The sequence below is a fragment of the Paroedura picta genome, chromosome 7 (genome assembly GCF_049243985.1).
Source record: "Paroedura picta isolate Pp20150507F chromosome 7, Ppicta_v3.0, whole genome shotgun sequence".
Classification (NCBI taxonomy): Eukaryota; Metazoa; Chordata; class Lepidosauria; order Squamata; family Gekkonidae; genus Paroedura; species Paroedura picta.
Genome location: NC_135375.1, coordinates 46,511,740 through 46,527,401, shown reverse-complemented (window position 1 = coordinate 46,527,401; position 15,662 = coordinate 46,511,740). Strand labels below are relative to the sequence as shown.

At 42.1% G+C, this 15,662-nt stretch overlaps 1 protein-coding gene across 3 annotated transcripts in view; it reads left to right on the top strand.

Annotated features, from left to right (window-relative positions):
• Nucleotides 1-128: 128 nt before the first annotated feature.
• LOC143842474 (uncharacterized) overlaps nt 129-15,662 on the top strand; it is a 68,936-nt gene continuing 53,402 nt past the window's right edge. For 2 of the 3 annotated variants that reach the window (XM_077347725.1, XM_077347726.1), the window contains exon 1: nt 129-4,638. The gene's annotated coding sequence lies outside the window, so the exon portion shown is untranslated. The remainder of the gene's footprint in view (nt 4,639-15,662) is intronic. The other variant, XM_077347727.1, reaches the window with a different exon arrangement.

The following is a 15,662-nucleotide window of genomic DNA, read 5'->3' as shown; positions in this document are numbered from 1 at the left end:
TATTAGATTTCTTATCCACTCCTAGCAAGCTGACTTGCAGGGGGTTAATATGGGGATGATGCAAAATTCAATTTTGGTTCTCTGCAGACCATTTGTATTAGGCTGCCTTTGACTGTCTCCTGAGTTCTCACTACATTACCTCTCTTTTGTAATGCAAAATTACAAGTTATTTGACATGCCACTTCTATTGCAGTGGACATTCCCAAAGTTGACCTTTTCCACTGTGGTCCTCTCTGTAACCACACGATACCTTTACATCCAGTCAAAAGAAAGCTGATTATGGACAAACATAAGATAAGCATCAAACATTGAACAAGTTGTACTGACTGTGTTTCTTATCTGAATTTCACCATTTTTATTCAACATTTAGGCTGAGGCTGTCTAATACCAGGTCATACCACTCATCTACCTAGATGTCTCTGACTGACTGTTACAGGCATAAGAAACAGTGCCTGCTACTTGAGGTCCTTGTAGCAAGAGTGGAAACTGGGGAAAACCACGTGCCAAGCTCTTTCCTCCTCTCTGCAATTCATCAAGCCATAGAGCACCCATTCAGCATGGTCCTTCAGATCCCAGGGACTACTTGTAGAACATGGGGAAGATCATTTAACACAAGTTCTTACTGCTCATGCATCTGTTAAGATCCAACACTATCCCTTTAGTAGTAAATTGCCCCTGCTGTAAAATGTCTTCCACAATGCAAATACTTATTGAGTACAGAACTCAGAATTTACACATTCCAAGCTAATTTTTTAAAAGTCTCGTTAAGTAGAAAATTAGAAATGGCAATACCTGGTGAAATCCTGGGAAGCAAATTGGAACTTAAGGAATGGTCTCATTCTCCTGCAAAGCAAATTAGTCCTTCCATGTGGTAAACTATTTTCAAGCTCATCTTGCAATTTGCATGACCTGGAGCTTTAGTCCCCGCCTTTAGCTCACTGTCATTCTGAATAATAGACCTTTATGAAGGTCTGAATAATAGACAAAGGTAGCGAAAGCAAAAAAAGGAGGGCTTTGAGGAAGCTTACTAATTTGACTATTCAAGGTATTTAAAATTACCAGCATTAAAATATAAATTATCCATTGTTTAACAGTAACAGCAAGAAATCCATCAATTTTTAGAATCAAAAGAAACCAGCCACATGCTCCGCTATTTATTGTGTCCCCATGGGGGAGGCATTTCAGTGGCACAAGCTCGTGCATCACTTTCTGTGTGCCACACATTTTGGCAACAGACCAACTCTGTGCCAAACTGCATCCCACCAGGGAACGCAGCCACAGTGGAAAGGTTCTGCTGCAAGGGGGAGTGGCAGGGGGTTATTTTACAGGAAGGTGGGATGGTGTGAGAATGCAATCCCACCTTCCTGCAAAATAGTAAAACAAACCTCCATTCAACCCTGCGCCGCCGTGAAACACCACGGAGCTGAGTGGGGTATTTTGGGTTCCCTGTCAGCCACCATGGCACAGGGTGTGTACATATACCTGGCCTGGCCTGGGCTGACTACTGATGGCAGCTGTGGGCCATTGGGGGCCCTAAAGCAGGTCAGTGCCGGGAGAGAGGGGGCTGGTAGCAACATCATGCGTAAGCAAGAATTAGCCCCACTGCCATGCTGCCGCTATCCCAGCCTTTGCTCCCCGTGCATAATCGGTCCTTCTCCCATATTGTCAAGTCTCCCTGTTAAGATCTGCCTCACAAGCTCTGCTTTTACCACCTTCAGAGGTAAGATATTTGGCTGTTCGGGCTGGTGTTTTCAGTAATGGCAGGCTACTTTAACTGTTTTTTTTAGATCAGAGTCCAGTAGCACCTTTAAGACCACCAAAGATTTATTCAAGGCGTCAGCTTTCGAGTGCATGCAGTCTTCTTCAGACTATGAACTTCCTTCATGACAGTGGGAATATAAAGCAAAAAATAATTCTGTTAAATGAGTAAACTGTGTCACATATCCAAATACAGCCATATGATAATTCTTTGCCAAAACAGCTAATCAGTCCCCTCGAATTCAGTTGTCGTTCACAAAAATGTAGGAGAAATAAAACTGTCTATGTCAGGGATCAATGGCTCCCACCCCACCATTTGCTGCTGGCCCCATCTGTCTCCATCCAAGTGTGAAACATTCTTGCAAGTGAATTGCCATACTGGCAACTATCTCATCCCAAGACCATGGAGTTAAACTAAAATTCCATTACATATCACTACCATCCCCTTACAGTCACATTGTCCCAAATAAAATAAATTGTGAGGAATGTGGATACACAAGTTAAACAAGGTTAGCATGCATAGTGAGATAAAAAAAAACAATGTCCTTGTTGAGTGCAAGGTATGTCATAGTTTTGTTTTAATTACTTCAATCTCCCTTTCTAGCCTGTTCTTGAAGTTCCTTTGCAATAAAACAGCTACTTTCAGGTCCCTTATTGAATGTCCTGGAAGGCAGAAGTGTTCCCCTACAGGTTTTACAGTTCTGTGGTTCTGTGCTTGCACTCGAAAGCTCACCCTTGAATAAATCTTTGTTGGTCTTAAAGGTGCTACTGGACTCTGATTTTATTGTGCTACTTCAGACCAACATGGTTACCCATTTGAATCTATCTTTTCTTTGAGGCTTGCCTGGTGCCTACACTGCTGTTTTAGGTGCCAAGTCAAAACATTTCTATTTACCCGGGCTTTAAAATAAGGGAGCTTTTAGCACCATTTAAATGTGTGTTGAGTCTGAAACAGTTATTTTAATAGTCCTCTGTTTTTTATGCTGCAGTGCAGTCTGTAATTTGGATCAATAACTTTTGATGTTTTTTATTATGCTGTATTTTGTAAACTGAAAAACTGAAGATGCTTCTTCACATTCCTGACAGGTCGTTTCTGCTATTTTGTAAGCTGTCTGGAAAGGCAACGTAAATATTTGCTAAGTTAATAAATGTCGTTGGAAGAAGAGCTACTGAAGTCAAAACTGGAAGAACTATTCAGACTTTGCCATGATACAGTGCAAAGTGTTCATACAGACGCTGGTGGTTCTCTAACCCTACACAGTGTTAGGCTTTCATGGTAGATGAATTTCATGGGGTTATTGCTACATGATAAGCAACACCTGCCAAAATTTGCTGATCATCTTTAAACAAAAGTTAAATATATACCCTGTATACTCGTGTATAAGCCTAGTTTTTCAGCACCTTTTTTCACACTGAAAAGGCCTTCTCGGCTTTTACGTGGGTATATATGGTAATTGAAATAAAAGCCTGCTCCAGCCACCCAGTCGTTATCAACGGTTTGACTGGGGGACTCTGCACTTTTTTTTCCTTTTACCTTCAATGGCAAAAGGAATGACTGTGATGGATGGGAGAGCCTGTGATGATGGACTCGGCTTATATGTGAGTCAATAAATTTGCTCAGATTTTGTAGTAAAATTAGGTGACTCGGTTTATGTGCGGGTCAGTTTATATGTGAGTATATACGGCAAATGGGCCCAAGGCTGTAACTTGAGACTAAAGCTGTGTCATGAGTCTGCAAATGCAGATCTAAAGTTTAAAGTGTTTTTTGTTATTCCACTCTGACTCTGGTATCATTTACAAACTAGGGACAAAGCCCATTGCATTCAAGAATAAAACGGGTGCTAGATGCGGGGGGGGGGGGGGGTGGAAGAACTCTGCAGATGTCCTCTCCCTCCCACAAGGACCTGGAAAGGCTGGAGGCCCCAGGGAAGGGAACTCACTGGCAGGGCAGCTCTTACGCAGCAGGGATCTGCAGCCTCTGAGCCTTGGAGGGAAGTGGAAGAAGGAGGGGGTGGTCACAGGTGGGGGATGGAAGGTGATTGGCTGGCAGCTGGACAGATAGGCAAGCTGGGTGCAGGAGGAGGCATTCAAGGGCCAGACAGCTGCTCTGAGTGGGTGTTAAGCACTGAGTGGCACTTCAGCCATGAGACATGCTCCTCCTCCAAGGTTTTATCAGAAATATTAAGTGGAACATATATAACCCAATTTAAATATGTGTTATTTTACTAGAAATAATGGGTTCTGAATATTCTGGAACAAAACTGTAAGCTCATTCTGCACATGTTGGATAATGCACTTTCAATGCACTTTCGAATTAGTTTTTTCATTTTCACACAAGAAAATCCAGCTGCAAAATCACCTTGAAAGTGCAACGTGTGTGGAATGAGCCAAAGGGAACTTTCATTAAAACCGTCACCTCTTGCATTTAACTTTTCTGATTCCAGAGTGACATAAAATTTAGCATATAAAATATGTTAGCCATATGCCTTGATAGGTGTTAGTCACCTGTGATGATAACAAAATGAATCGGTTCAACTTATGCCTGGAAAATTGCTCACCTTTACCCTAATTTGCTTTAAAAACACAGATTAGTGTAGGAGAAATTGCAAGTCCTGCCATTTTTAATCTGTTTGGCATGTGAAGGGAAAAGAAGGTGAGTGCCAATAGGCTGCTTAAAGGTAGGCTATTCCTGTTGCTACACGGAATTAAACATACTAATCAGATTCTGAGCTTAAAGGATGAAAATAGAAATGAAAAAAAGCCAAGCTGGCCAAGAACACTGAACAAGGCAGTTATCTAGTCTCTTCCTTTCGTTGTAACGCTAACTTTTGTTTTCACCATCTTAGAAAAATAGGAAGGCTTTATATTGCATTTGAACAGGTGAGTTGTTTATTGTTTTCTTCAGTTATTTGGACTACTGGCAGTAGGGTGTGAACTGTCTAGTCTTTTAGTTTTTGAGAGGACATCCAAAGCTTCTATAAGCTTGCAATGACAGCAGATGGGCCGTTGCTCAGTGATAAACTACATACTTTGTGCCTGTGTTGCCTGTGTTAGCAAATGGGAGCCATGCACATGGGAGGAAAAAAATGAAGTTTAGTGCCTAGCAACTCTATTTATATGAATTTGTTCTTTTTGTAGTTAGCTTAAATATCAGATAAACTGCTTTTGGCCATTGAACACTGTGAATTCATTTTCTTTTCTCCTGTAGAATAAAAGTCTTCTTAAATAGGTTTCCCTGGGGGGAAATATATGGGATCATACTTTTTTATAAACTACAATCCTAGTACAAATGCCTTAACTCAGCTTTATAAGACCCATTGATCTTAGAAAGGTATAATTCTGTTTAGACTTCCACTGTAAATCTGGTTCAATCTATGTGTTTTTAAACATTTTTTAACATTAAGTATTGTTTTGACTTTGTAACACTCCTTACAATATTTTTAAAATGCAAAAAATAAAAGAATATTTAGAGCAGTTTTTCACCCTGGGTTCTGAAGCCTCATTCCTAAATCCATTGTCTTGGAAATGAATTCACTTGACTTTGATGGAATTTACTTCTGAGTAACTAATACTGAGGATCATGGTTTTATTTTTCATTCCTAAGTATTCTTAGTTTTGAAATGTATATTCATTTTAATTCTGAGTAAATCCTTTGAGGATTTTGCTATTGTTAGCAAAACTTTTCAATTTCCTATAAAATTTTCAGATAAAATGCCTTAGATGGTAAATTTGATACCAGCTAAGGGATGTGCACAAGTACTAACTGTCTCTATACTTTCGGTCCTTTTAAGCAAATTCTGGCCATGACTTTCCCCCCTATAATATACTACTGCCATCTGCTTTTAAAACTAAATGATTCACTAGAAATTTTCCCCATTTGGATTAATGTTATTTTTAAGTGCTAATTGTTTTTTTTGTTTGATGTATTTATATGCCACTTTTCAGATGGATTAAAAAAAAGCAGCTTTCATTTCCAATCTATCACATTTTTAACAAATTAAAATCAGTATCTATATGACAATTCTCTCTTTGTTATTACTTTACCAAATACTCCTTGACAAAATTCTGCTGCATGACTTGGAACCTGGCACAACAGTAAGATGTTAGGGCTGCCTTCTGGTAGAGATGATATGGGAGGAGGGGGTTCCAGGATGTTAGTTCCTCATTCACTCACAACCTCCAGCTGCTGGTAGCTTCAACAGCTGGACAATATGGTATCCCTGCCCAAGGATGAGGGCAATCCAGTTAACATTCTTCAACTCCCAGAGCTAATTATAATTACATTCATAGCATAAGTCTGGATTGACCAAGTATGGCATGGGGTCATATGGTGTTTTGGGATGAAGTGCATTCACAATTGTCTCTTAGTAATATGGAATTGGAATGGCTAGTGATAACATAACGATGGATTCCAACAGACCCACGTGCAGACCCTGGATGGATGCATATAATACTAGCTGGGGGACTTCAGTAGTATAAATTGCATGACAAATATCCAGAGAGTGGTCAAGCTGAAGATTTTAAAATAAATACATAAGGACTGAAAACATCACACCATCCATCAAGTGTTTAGTGTAAAAAAAAATTAAACATTACTTTTTAGGTTTTATATATTTTTATTCTGTTTGGGATTTTTATCTATGGATTTGTTGTAAGCCACCTCAAGACCATTTTGGAGAGTGGTGGCCTAGAAAACGAACAAATATAAATAAATAGAGGATAAGATATGAAAATCTGAACTGTTCCAATGAAATTAAGTTTGCACTATTCCATTAAATGTCCTTGACAGTACCCTCATCTTAACATAAAATATGAAATGTCTTTGTATTAACTGCATTGGTCCAATTAATACACCCAGACATCTATAGCATTAAAGTCAGCAGAGTGCTAAAGCAAAGAGAACTGGTACTTAGTAAACTGATGAAAATGCAATTCCAATGGCAATTAGAGAGCAGTAAGCCTAAGAGGTTTGATGGAATAATAATAATAAAAAAACATCAGTGTTTATAAAGGTTAAACAGGAATTGAAAATAATAACACAGATCAGCCGTTTAAAGTCCAGTTGATTAGAGTATTGGATTTTTAACTGTGTTTGAATCTCATCTCAGCAAGGAGCTTAATGGGTTAGGATAAAAAAAAAATTCAGGTTTAGATTTTCATTTCATCAGTGGGAACAATAATCACGCTAGCTATGAGACTGGATGATTCCATAGGGGTTTTTTTTTTTGGGGGGGGGGTATGAAGACATTTATTTTACAGAACTCCAGAGGTGGATGAAGCCTAAGTAAATAATATTTTTTTTTAAGCAAAGGAGCCATATGACAATCAAGATAGTGCTTTCTATCCTGACATGTATTGTTCATGTATTGTTGAGACAGGAATTAAAGTCTGTGGAAGATGCATAAAGTAACTGCTCAGCAGAATTTGTGATGAACATTTTAGATGAAAAGGGCCCTCTCAGCCTCACCCACCCCACAGGGTGTCTGTTGTGGGGAGAGGAATGGGAAGGCGACTGTAAGCCACTTTGAGCCTCCTTTGGGTAGGGAAAAGCGGCATGTAAGAACCAAATCTTCTTCTTCATCTTCTTTGCTATACCAGTGATCATGGGTGGGAACCTTGAGAGGATCACAGAACTCTCCTTCCTTGAGCTGTGTTCCTCTATAAAGCCATTGTATTATTATTACTGCTTTTTGGAAGAATCTGATGCTAGTGCATATTTCTAGAGAGAAACAGAGCCATACCTCCTGCCTATCTTCAGGCACACTGAGAGGAGCAGCAGGATGGTTGGGCAAGAGCACTCAGTAGTAGAGAGGCTGTTTCTCCATGGCTCTTGGCTTTTGACTCCATGGGTCGTGTCTTTGGCTTGGTACACCTCATCTCCTGCTCTTGATCTTCTGCCTCCTAGTGATCTCATAGTTCTGACTCTCCTTTATGTCATGATGGCGATGACACATGCTTGCAGCTTAGTAGGTCCGATGTAACTCTCTAGAGCCTTAAGGAAGCCCACTTGACCTCAACTACAGCCAGAGCTTTCTCCATCCTGGCCCCCACCTGGTGGAACGAGCTTCCAGAGGAGAACAGGGCTCTGATGGAACTGGAGCAGTTCCGCGGGGCCCGCAAAAGGGAACTTCTCCGCCAGGCATTTGGTTGACGTCGACCTAAACCACTGCTTCCCATTGGCCCCCAAGCCTCCCTCCTACGACAACTACTACAAATCCGGACAGTCCTCTAGGCCTCATTATGAGTTGAGCTCTTAACAGTTTCCCCCGTTCTTTAATGTTATTGTTGTTATCGCCTTGTTATTACTATAAATGGAGTTACCTGTATCGTTTCTTGTTTCATGTAAACCACCCTGAGCCTTCGAGGAGGGTGGTAAATAAATAAGTAAATAAATAAATAAATAAATAAATACATACATACATACATACATACATACATACATACATACATACATACATACATACATACATGTGGGCTGTAGGTCTAGGAAGATTGAAGTCAGTTTTAGATGCAACAGTAATCATGCTCAAAATCTATAAAACAATAGTGGCCATTTAGGAAATGTAGCATCACTGCTATTGCTTTATTTACTGTCGAGGGTAATGAAATAATGTTAGGTTTCTTCTTTATTTTGATTCTCCTTCACATTTTTTACCCATATTCTCTTTTCTTTTTTGTCATGCCATACATATAAAAAAAATACTTTGCTTCATATATTTAAAACTAACCAGCAGAACAGGAGTCAACTATGAAGGAAATCTATTCACATGTGTATAGGACTAAACAAAAGGCAGTCTAAGCATTATAAATAAACTAACAAAGCAGTATTTCCTTGTTAATAAAAGGTAACTGTTCAAAAAGGTAGTGACACAAGCAAAAAATAAAAGCTTAATGGAGCTAGAATTGTAGTAATCTCTCACATGTGTTACTTAAAATAGTTCTAAATACACTAGAAGCTTATTCTGAATCCAGCCAAAGTGTATAACCTTGTCATATGGCTGCTATTTCAGTATGGCAAGCAATTTAATCCTGTAAATAGCACAGTAGCTTTGCCATCTCTTTGAGTCAACAGGGACTTTGGTTTAGGTGCTAGATAAGAACTTAAGTTCACAATCTTTATTCACTCATGCGATCCTTAATGAAGCGAATGGGACTATTCATCATGCATCTAAGAATTGTAGGAGCAATGTCATTCCTGTTAGTGTTAATGTAGGTTATGAAAAGGAAAGATATGGAGCAGAAGTCTTCCAGCGACAGCACACCAATAGGGGATGGGAGCACAGTCCTATTGCCATTGACCTAAGGCTTGGGATACCACTAAATATTGCCAAATGCTGCTAAATGTTGTGATGTAGTATATTAAAATCAATGTAACTTGACGGGAAGAATACTTATAACACTTGTTGGAGTTTTATTATATAGTGTGTTGACTGGTCTAACGCTCATTGAGGGGAAAGATCCCTAGTCCAACAGTAGTCCTTTCTTTACTAACAACAATGCGACCTCTATTGCACTACATCAGTGGTCCCCAACCTTTTTATCACTGGGGACTGGTCAATGCTTGACAATTTTACAGAGGCCTGGGCGGGGTAGTCCTTTGCCGAGGGACGTCGCTACCGCTGCCTGAGCCCCTGCTCCACTTGCTTTCCCACCAGTGCCCCTGACTTCTCGCCACCCACTGGGAGGCACTGCCAGCAGCAGCTGCACAGTGCCACGCCAAGGGGGAGCCCCAGCCATGGCAGCCGCCAGAGAGCACCAAAGGTTAGCCAGCAGCAGAGTGGCAGGGCAGCCAACAGGCAGCAGCTGGGGAGGACAAGGAGGAGCCACAGCCCGGTACCAACTGATCCATGGACTGGGACCGGTCCCCGGACTGGGGGTTGGGGACAGCTGCACTACATCATTCAGCTATGTTGTAAGCACCCATAAGTAATTGCTTGTGTCTTTAAGTTTTCCCCAGGTGAAATATCCTCATTCTTATTATTCCTCCTGATCCTCATTCTTGTGAGAACAGTTCGGAGAATAAAGATGTGAATAGTTCATTGCTCTAGGCTGTGAGAGATTTGGCGTGGAGAATAGCACCAGATGATAGATGCTTGAAGTGCAGGCCCCTCTATCTGTTCTCAATGCCAGGTGAATGTGTTTTATGAGAACTAGTTCCACATAATCTATGTGTCAGGGGACGTGGGTGCCTGCAGGAGAAATGGTGGGAAAACAGAACGATGGACAGAGTCACTCTGGTGCAAACTGTGAAGAACTGGTCTCTAAAATGGTGGGTGCAACTTCGAATGCAAGAATAGAGACTAGGAATGACATAGAAGACAGGGGGAAAGAAACAGGTATTCCCCCGGACTTAGGAAAGACACTGGCGCCACTCTGGAGAGTGAGATAGGAGGGAAAAGAGACACACCCAAGAGAACATAGAATAATAAGTAAGGAAGGAAAAGTCAAGCCCAAAAGGAACTGGGAGGAAAGAGAGAGAGTAGGAATACTTACCAGATGGTTCAGCAGAGATGAGAAGCACAACAAGCCCAGACACGGCAGCAGGAGGAGAGTGGAAGAAAAAGGTACACCTCCCCGCTCCGTTGCATGAGCAGAGCCAGTGCGTGAGTCCTTGGAAAGAAGCTGTGGGACAAGGAAAGAGTGGCAGGCAAGAGGATGGAACGCCTGAGAAAAAGAGAAAATGGGGGGGGGGGGGGAGGACCAGGAAGAGAGAAAAAGAGGATGAACTTTGGGGAAATGGCAGTTAGTGGCAGGAAAAAGAGGAGGTGCAGGAGGGCGAAACATTGGTGTATGGTGAAGTATAAGAGTAACAAATAAACTTAATTGAAGCCAAGACACCTCAGAAGTCTTCTCCTATTACCAAAAACGAAATGGTCCAAAAGGGTGGGGTGAAGGGGCAGGGTGCTCAACCCGCTACACTATGACACATGTGTCTTCTCATATTTCTCCACAGCATTAGCAATGTTATAAATCCTAATAGAGCCTATTATACAAAACTGTATCTGTAAGGTGAAATAGGTTTTCCCAACTGTCATAGAATCATAGAATTATAGAATTGGAAGGGACCTTCATGGTACTCTAGTCCAACCCCCTGCATAATGCAGGAACTTACATCTACCTGCCCACCCACAGTGACCCCAATTTCATGCCCAAGTGATCCCTCCACCAAAAATCTCCAGAATCCAGCCTGGCCTGGAGGAATTTTATCTATCCATAGCAGCGATTAGCATTTCCCGATTGGCCCCTCACCCAGACTGACAGCAATTCCAGCCAGTCAAGTGAGGGGCCAAATGGCCCCTCGCTTGACTGGCTGCAGCTTGAACCAGTTGGGAGGTGCTTTGTGCCTCCCACTCCACCCACCCCCCACGGACCAGAAATCCAGCCACTCACTTCTCTGGCTGGAGCGGCGCAGAGCACATGCGCCAACCAAGGACTGCCTTTCCCTGCTGCCTGAGCAGGGCGTATCCATGGGGGCAAGGGGGAGGTTGCTGGGGAACCCTTGCCAGGCCCCATGGAGCCAGCCCACCACCTCGAGGATGCGCCTGGTGCACACCACAGGGCCGAGGATGGGAAATCCATGGGGGAAGGGCCCGGGGAATGCTCCCCAGGCCCTGAGGAGCACACCCACCACCTCGAGGACATGCCCAGTGTGCTCCGCAGGGACAGGGGATGGGGGATGGAAATCCTTGGAGGTACGGCCTGGCGAACACTCCCCAGGCCTCGCAGAGCCCACCTGCTACCTCAAAAATGCGCCCAGTGCACTCCGCGGGGACGGGGTAGAAATCCATGGGGGGAGGGGAGGAGTCCCTGGAGACGCTTCCCAGGGCTCCCCCGCGCATACCCACACCCTCCCTTTTATCCAGCTCTGGATGGATCACCATACCAAATAAATTTGAACTTGTGGGTTACCATACCAAAAAGGTTGGGAACCACTGTTCTAAAATGCTAAAACAAAAAACGCCCACCTGTGCAAGTTCTAAATAATTGTTCTCTATTTGCTGCACTTCCAACTAGCTAATCTTCCAACTAGCTAGCTAACTCATTCTCAACTAGCTGTAGTCCTCTCTTTCTGGCTAGGCTACATATGACTGTAAGCCGACGCTCATCATCTGTCCTCTGAGTTGGATCCAGCACAGCATTTCTATGGGTGCAAGGGAACAGAACATTTGGCTTTCCCCTACCACAGCAGCCCTAAGTGCTTCCCAATCGGTTTCCTTCATTTTGGTGAGCATTTTAGGCAGCTGTAGGAAGAGGTTCAAAAAAGTTACACAATTTATATGCACCCCTAAAAGTGCTGTTCTGGATATAAAGACAACATTAACTAGAATTGATTGTTGGGTACTAAATATCTCAAGATTGCTAAAAAGTGAAATCACAAGGTTTTAGTTTGTTATGGATCTGTTTAATTAGTGGGCTGTTAAACGCCGTACTTATTTCATTTCAGATAATCTGGTCCTCGGAAAATACTGTGATAGATTCTGTTCCCCTGCATCTGATCTGATTCAAGAATGTTTGCTCACTTAACCTTCCTTGGGATATTGCACTGCCATAAAAAGTGATTTCTTACTGGGAAGGAGACATTCTTTGTGGGGAAAGTTTTTGTGTGGCCTTTCAACACATAAGAATTACAAGATCCATTGTGATTTGTCCTGAACTGTACGAGTGCCCATTTTAAACTGAGCTGCTTTTTAAGATGGCTGTAGATTCAGGAGTATATATTGCTATCTGCTAGGAACCTGTTATTAAGCCTTAAAATGGAGGGGAAAAGCCCAGCAGATTACCTTTTCGTCATCTGACAGTTAAGTGTTCTGTTTTTAAAAATATAAATGTTTCCCCAAGTATCATGTCAACACAAGTGATGGAGCTAAAAACTTCCTATCAATACCTCTCAAAAAAGAGAGGGGGAGAGAGAGTACATCTTGATTGCTCCACAGCAGCCTTTTTATACATAATCTGACATTATACATTTTTTACTCTTGCAGTACTGTCAAATAACAGCCTCTCAATCTCCATTTTTAAAACCATTGTATGAAACTAATAATATTCTTAAGCAGAGGCCAGATATGCAGCTTTTAAGCTTCTGAGTCATGTCTGATTTTAATCAACAATTAAAAGATTTGTAATTAGCTTATCACCCAAAAGAAAGGTCAATATGACTGAGAAAGGCTTGCAAGAATTAACTCAAGGGCATAAGGAAAAAGGATTTGTTTGTTCAGAGAATAATTATGCCAATATAATTTTTAAAATTATTATTAGGTTTTTTTACTCACTACTCTCGATAATTGTCTCATGGCGGGTTACAAATAAAAAGTTTTAAAAACCCAGTAAAACCATAAAACATTAAAACCATAAAGAAGAAGAAGAAGAAGAGTTGGTTCTTATATGCCGCTTTTCCCTACCCGAAGGAGGCTCAAAGCGGCTTACAGTCACCTTCCCATTCCTCTCCCCACAACAGACACCCTGTGGAGTGGGTGAGGCTGAGAGAACCCTGATATCACTGCTCGGTCAGAACAGTTTTATCAGTGCCGTGGCGAGCCCAACGTCACCCAGCTGGTTGCATGTGGGGGAGCGCAGATTCAAACCTGGCATGCCAGATTAGAAGTCCGCACTCCTAACCACTACACCAAACTGGCTCTCTACACCAAACTGGCTCTTAGGAGTTCTTGTCTGGTGAAATGAGAGGGAAAGGGATATAAAGGAGACTGAACCACTACACCAAACTGGCTCTCCATACTTAACGTATACTTAAAGCATACTTAACCACATACTCTGGCGACAAGAGTTAAAAATACCCTCCCCCAATCTTCCCATGTCCTACCCCCACCCCATTGTGGAAGATTGATGATCCAAAAATAAACTTGTGTAAAAGTCTGTAGTGTTTTGAACAAAAAACATTAAGTTATCACAGTTTCTCCCCAGAAAGCTAGCCACTCAGTGAACTGTGCAAGTAACATCCCAATGCTGAGAAATTAAGTAAAATCATCTGATTTTTCCCAGTCAAGGAACAGATACACCTTTCTGTCCAAGACAATTGTTTGATAACCTAAATTATCAATCTGTTTTCAATTTTGAGTTTGTAATTCAGCTTCAGATTTATCCATGGCTGCATTGGCTGTGGACACTGCTTCTTTCAGAGACATCTTTCATAGAATCATAGAGTTGGAAGGGGCCATACAGGCCATCTAGTCCAACCCCCTGCTCAATGCAGGATCAGCCCAAAGCATCCTAAAGCATTCAAGAAAAGTGTGTATCCAACCTTTGCTTGAAGACTGCCAGTGAGGGGGAGCTCACCACCTCCTTAAGCTGCCTATTCCACTGCTGAACTACTATGACTGTGAAAATTCTTTTCTTGATATCTAGCCTATATAGTTGTACTTGTAGTTTAAACCCATTACTGCGTGTCCTTTCCTCTGCAGCCAATGGGAACAGCATCCTGCCCTCCTCCAAGCAACAACCTTTCAAATACTTAAAGAGTATATTTCTGACTATTTGGGCTATTAGCATAGCACAAAATGAACCATGCATAACATTACTCCATTTTCACTCATTCCTCACATTTGCTAATGTCAATGAAATCCCCTTTCAGAGCATAACTGGAGTGCTGCTGATGCTAGACTGAGAATGGCTTCCAGCCAGAGGTCCATTTGGCCTTGGAAACAGCACTGGGGCCTTTGTGTGTGATGCTGTGTGGTTTTGATTGCAAGAACAGCCTCCTTGCTTCACGCATGTACCATCTTTGCAATACTTCGCAATGCAGCAGTTGGCCACTATTGGCAGTGGATAAATACACTACTCCTGATTCAGTTAAAGAAAAGGGTAATGGAACATAGCTCATTGGCTTGGATCCTGCCTTGCAACAGTGGAAATCAAAAATAGCTTTTTGATTTTTTTACACAGCAACACTTACTTGCAGCTACTGCAAGTAAGTGTTGCTGTGTACAAAAATCAAAAAGCTATTCCATGCAGTATTACCGTCCAGTCTGGAATTTTATGATTTGCTTGAAGGTCATTATGTCATGTGCAGGTGGAACTGTAAGACAGTGCAGTCAAGTTGGCTTTGCACAAGGCTACTTGTGCTGACTTTTTTGTGCTTTCTCTTGAGCTGCTGAAATGGACTAAGCCAAGTCCAATGGACTGGCAGTTTTACCCTCTATCAGACCAGGGTATAGTCTCCACTTACATTTTTTCCCCACTGTAAATCTTGCTGAATGCTGGTCAATTTGAAGCCGTATCTACAGCCTTCCCTTTTCCCGATTTTAAACATGTCGCCCTTCTACATTTGCATTGTCCCAATTTTCTGTCTCCTTCCTGCTTGATGGGGGGGGGGGGTTGGGTGAAACTCCAGCTGGCGTTGAAGGAGCACAAGGCTTGAGAGTGCTTTATTTCTTGCCTTTTGACTAGTTATGAGCCTACAGCCAGAGCAAGCTGGGGGTGGGGCAAGTGGAGCATGAAGCTGTTTGTTTATCTTTCTTTTCCTGGAGGAGTGGGGTGGGGGGAGGGGAAGCAGCAGCCTCACAGAGAATGAGGGGAAAGTAAATCCAGGAGGCAAATCTCTGCTGAGGGAAATGTGAGTTTTTGGAGCACAGTCACTTTAAAACAGATCCCAAAATGAGGGCAAAAATAAGTCTTGCGAGAGAATGGCAACCAGGAACCAGACAGTCTTTGAACTGACATCCTGAACAATCAGTGACACTGCTTGGTATGTCAGAGTTGGAGGCACTGGGCAGGAAGTCAATTTGGAAAAATGCAGAGATCTACACTTAATACTGGAGCTCTCAGAGCAGATTTCTCAAATGTAGCAAGCTATATACACTCCTAGATATCGTGGGGTAAAGTTAGTGTCACCTCAGATCAATCATAGATGTTGCAAAGGGAAATATTAAAAAGCTAAATATCAAAATGGA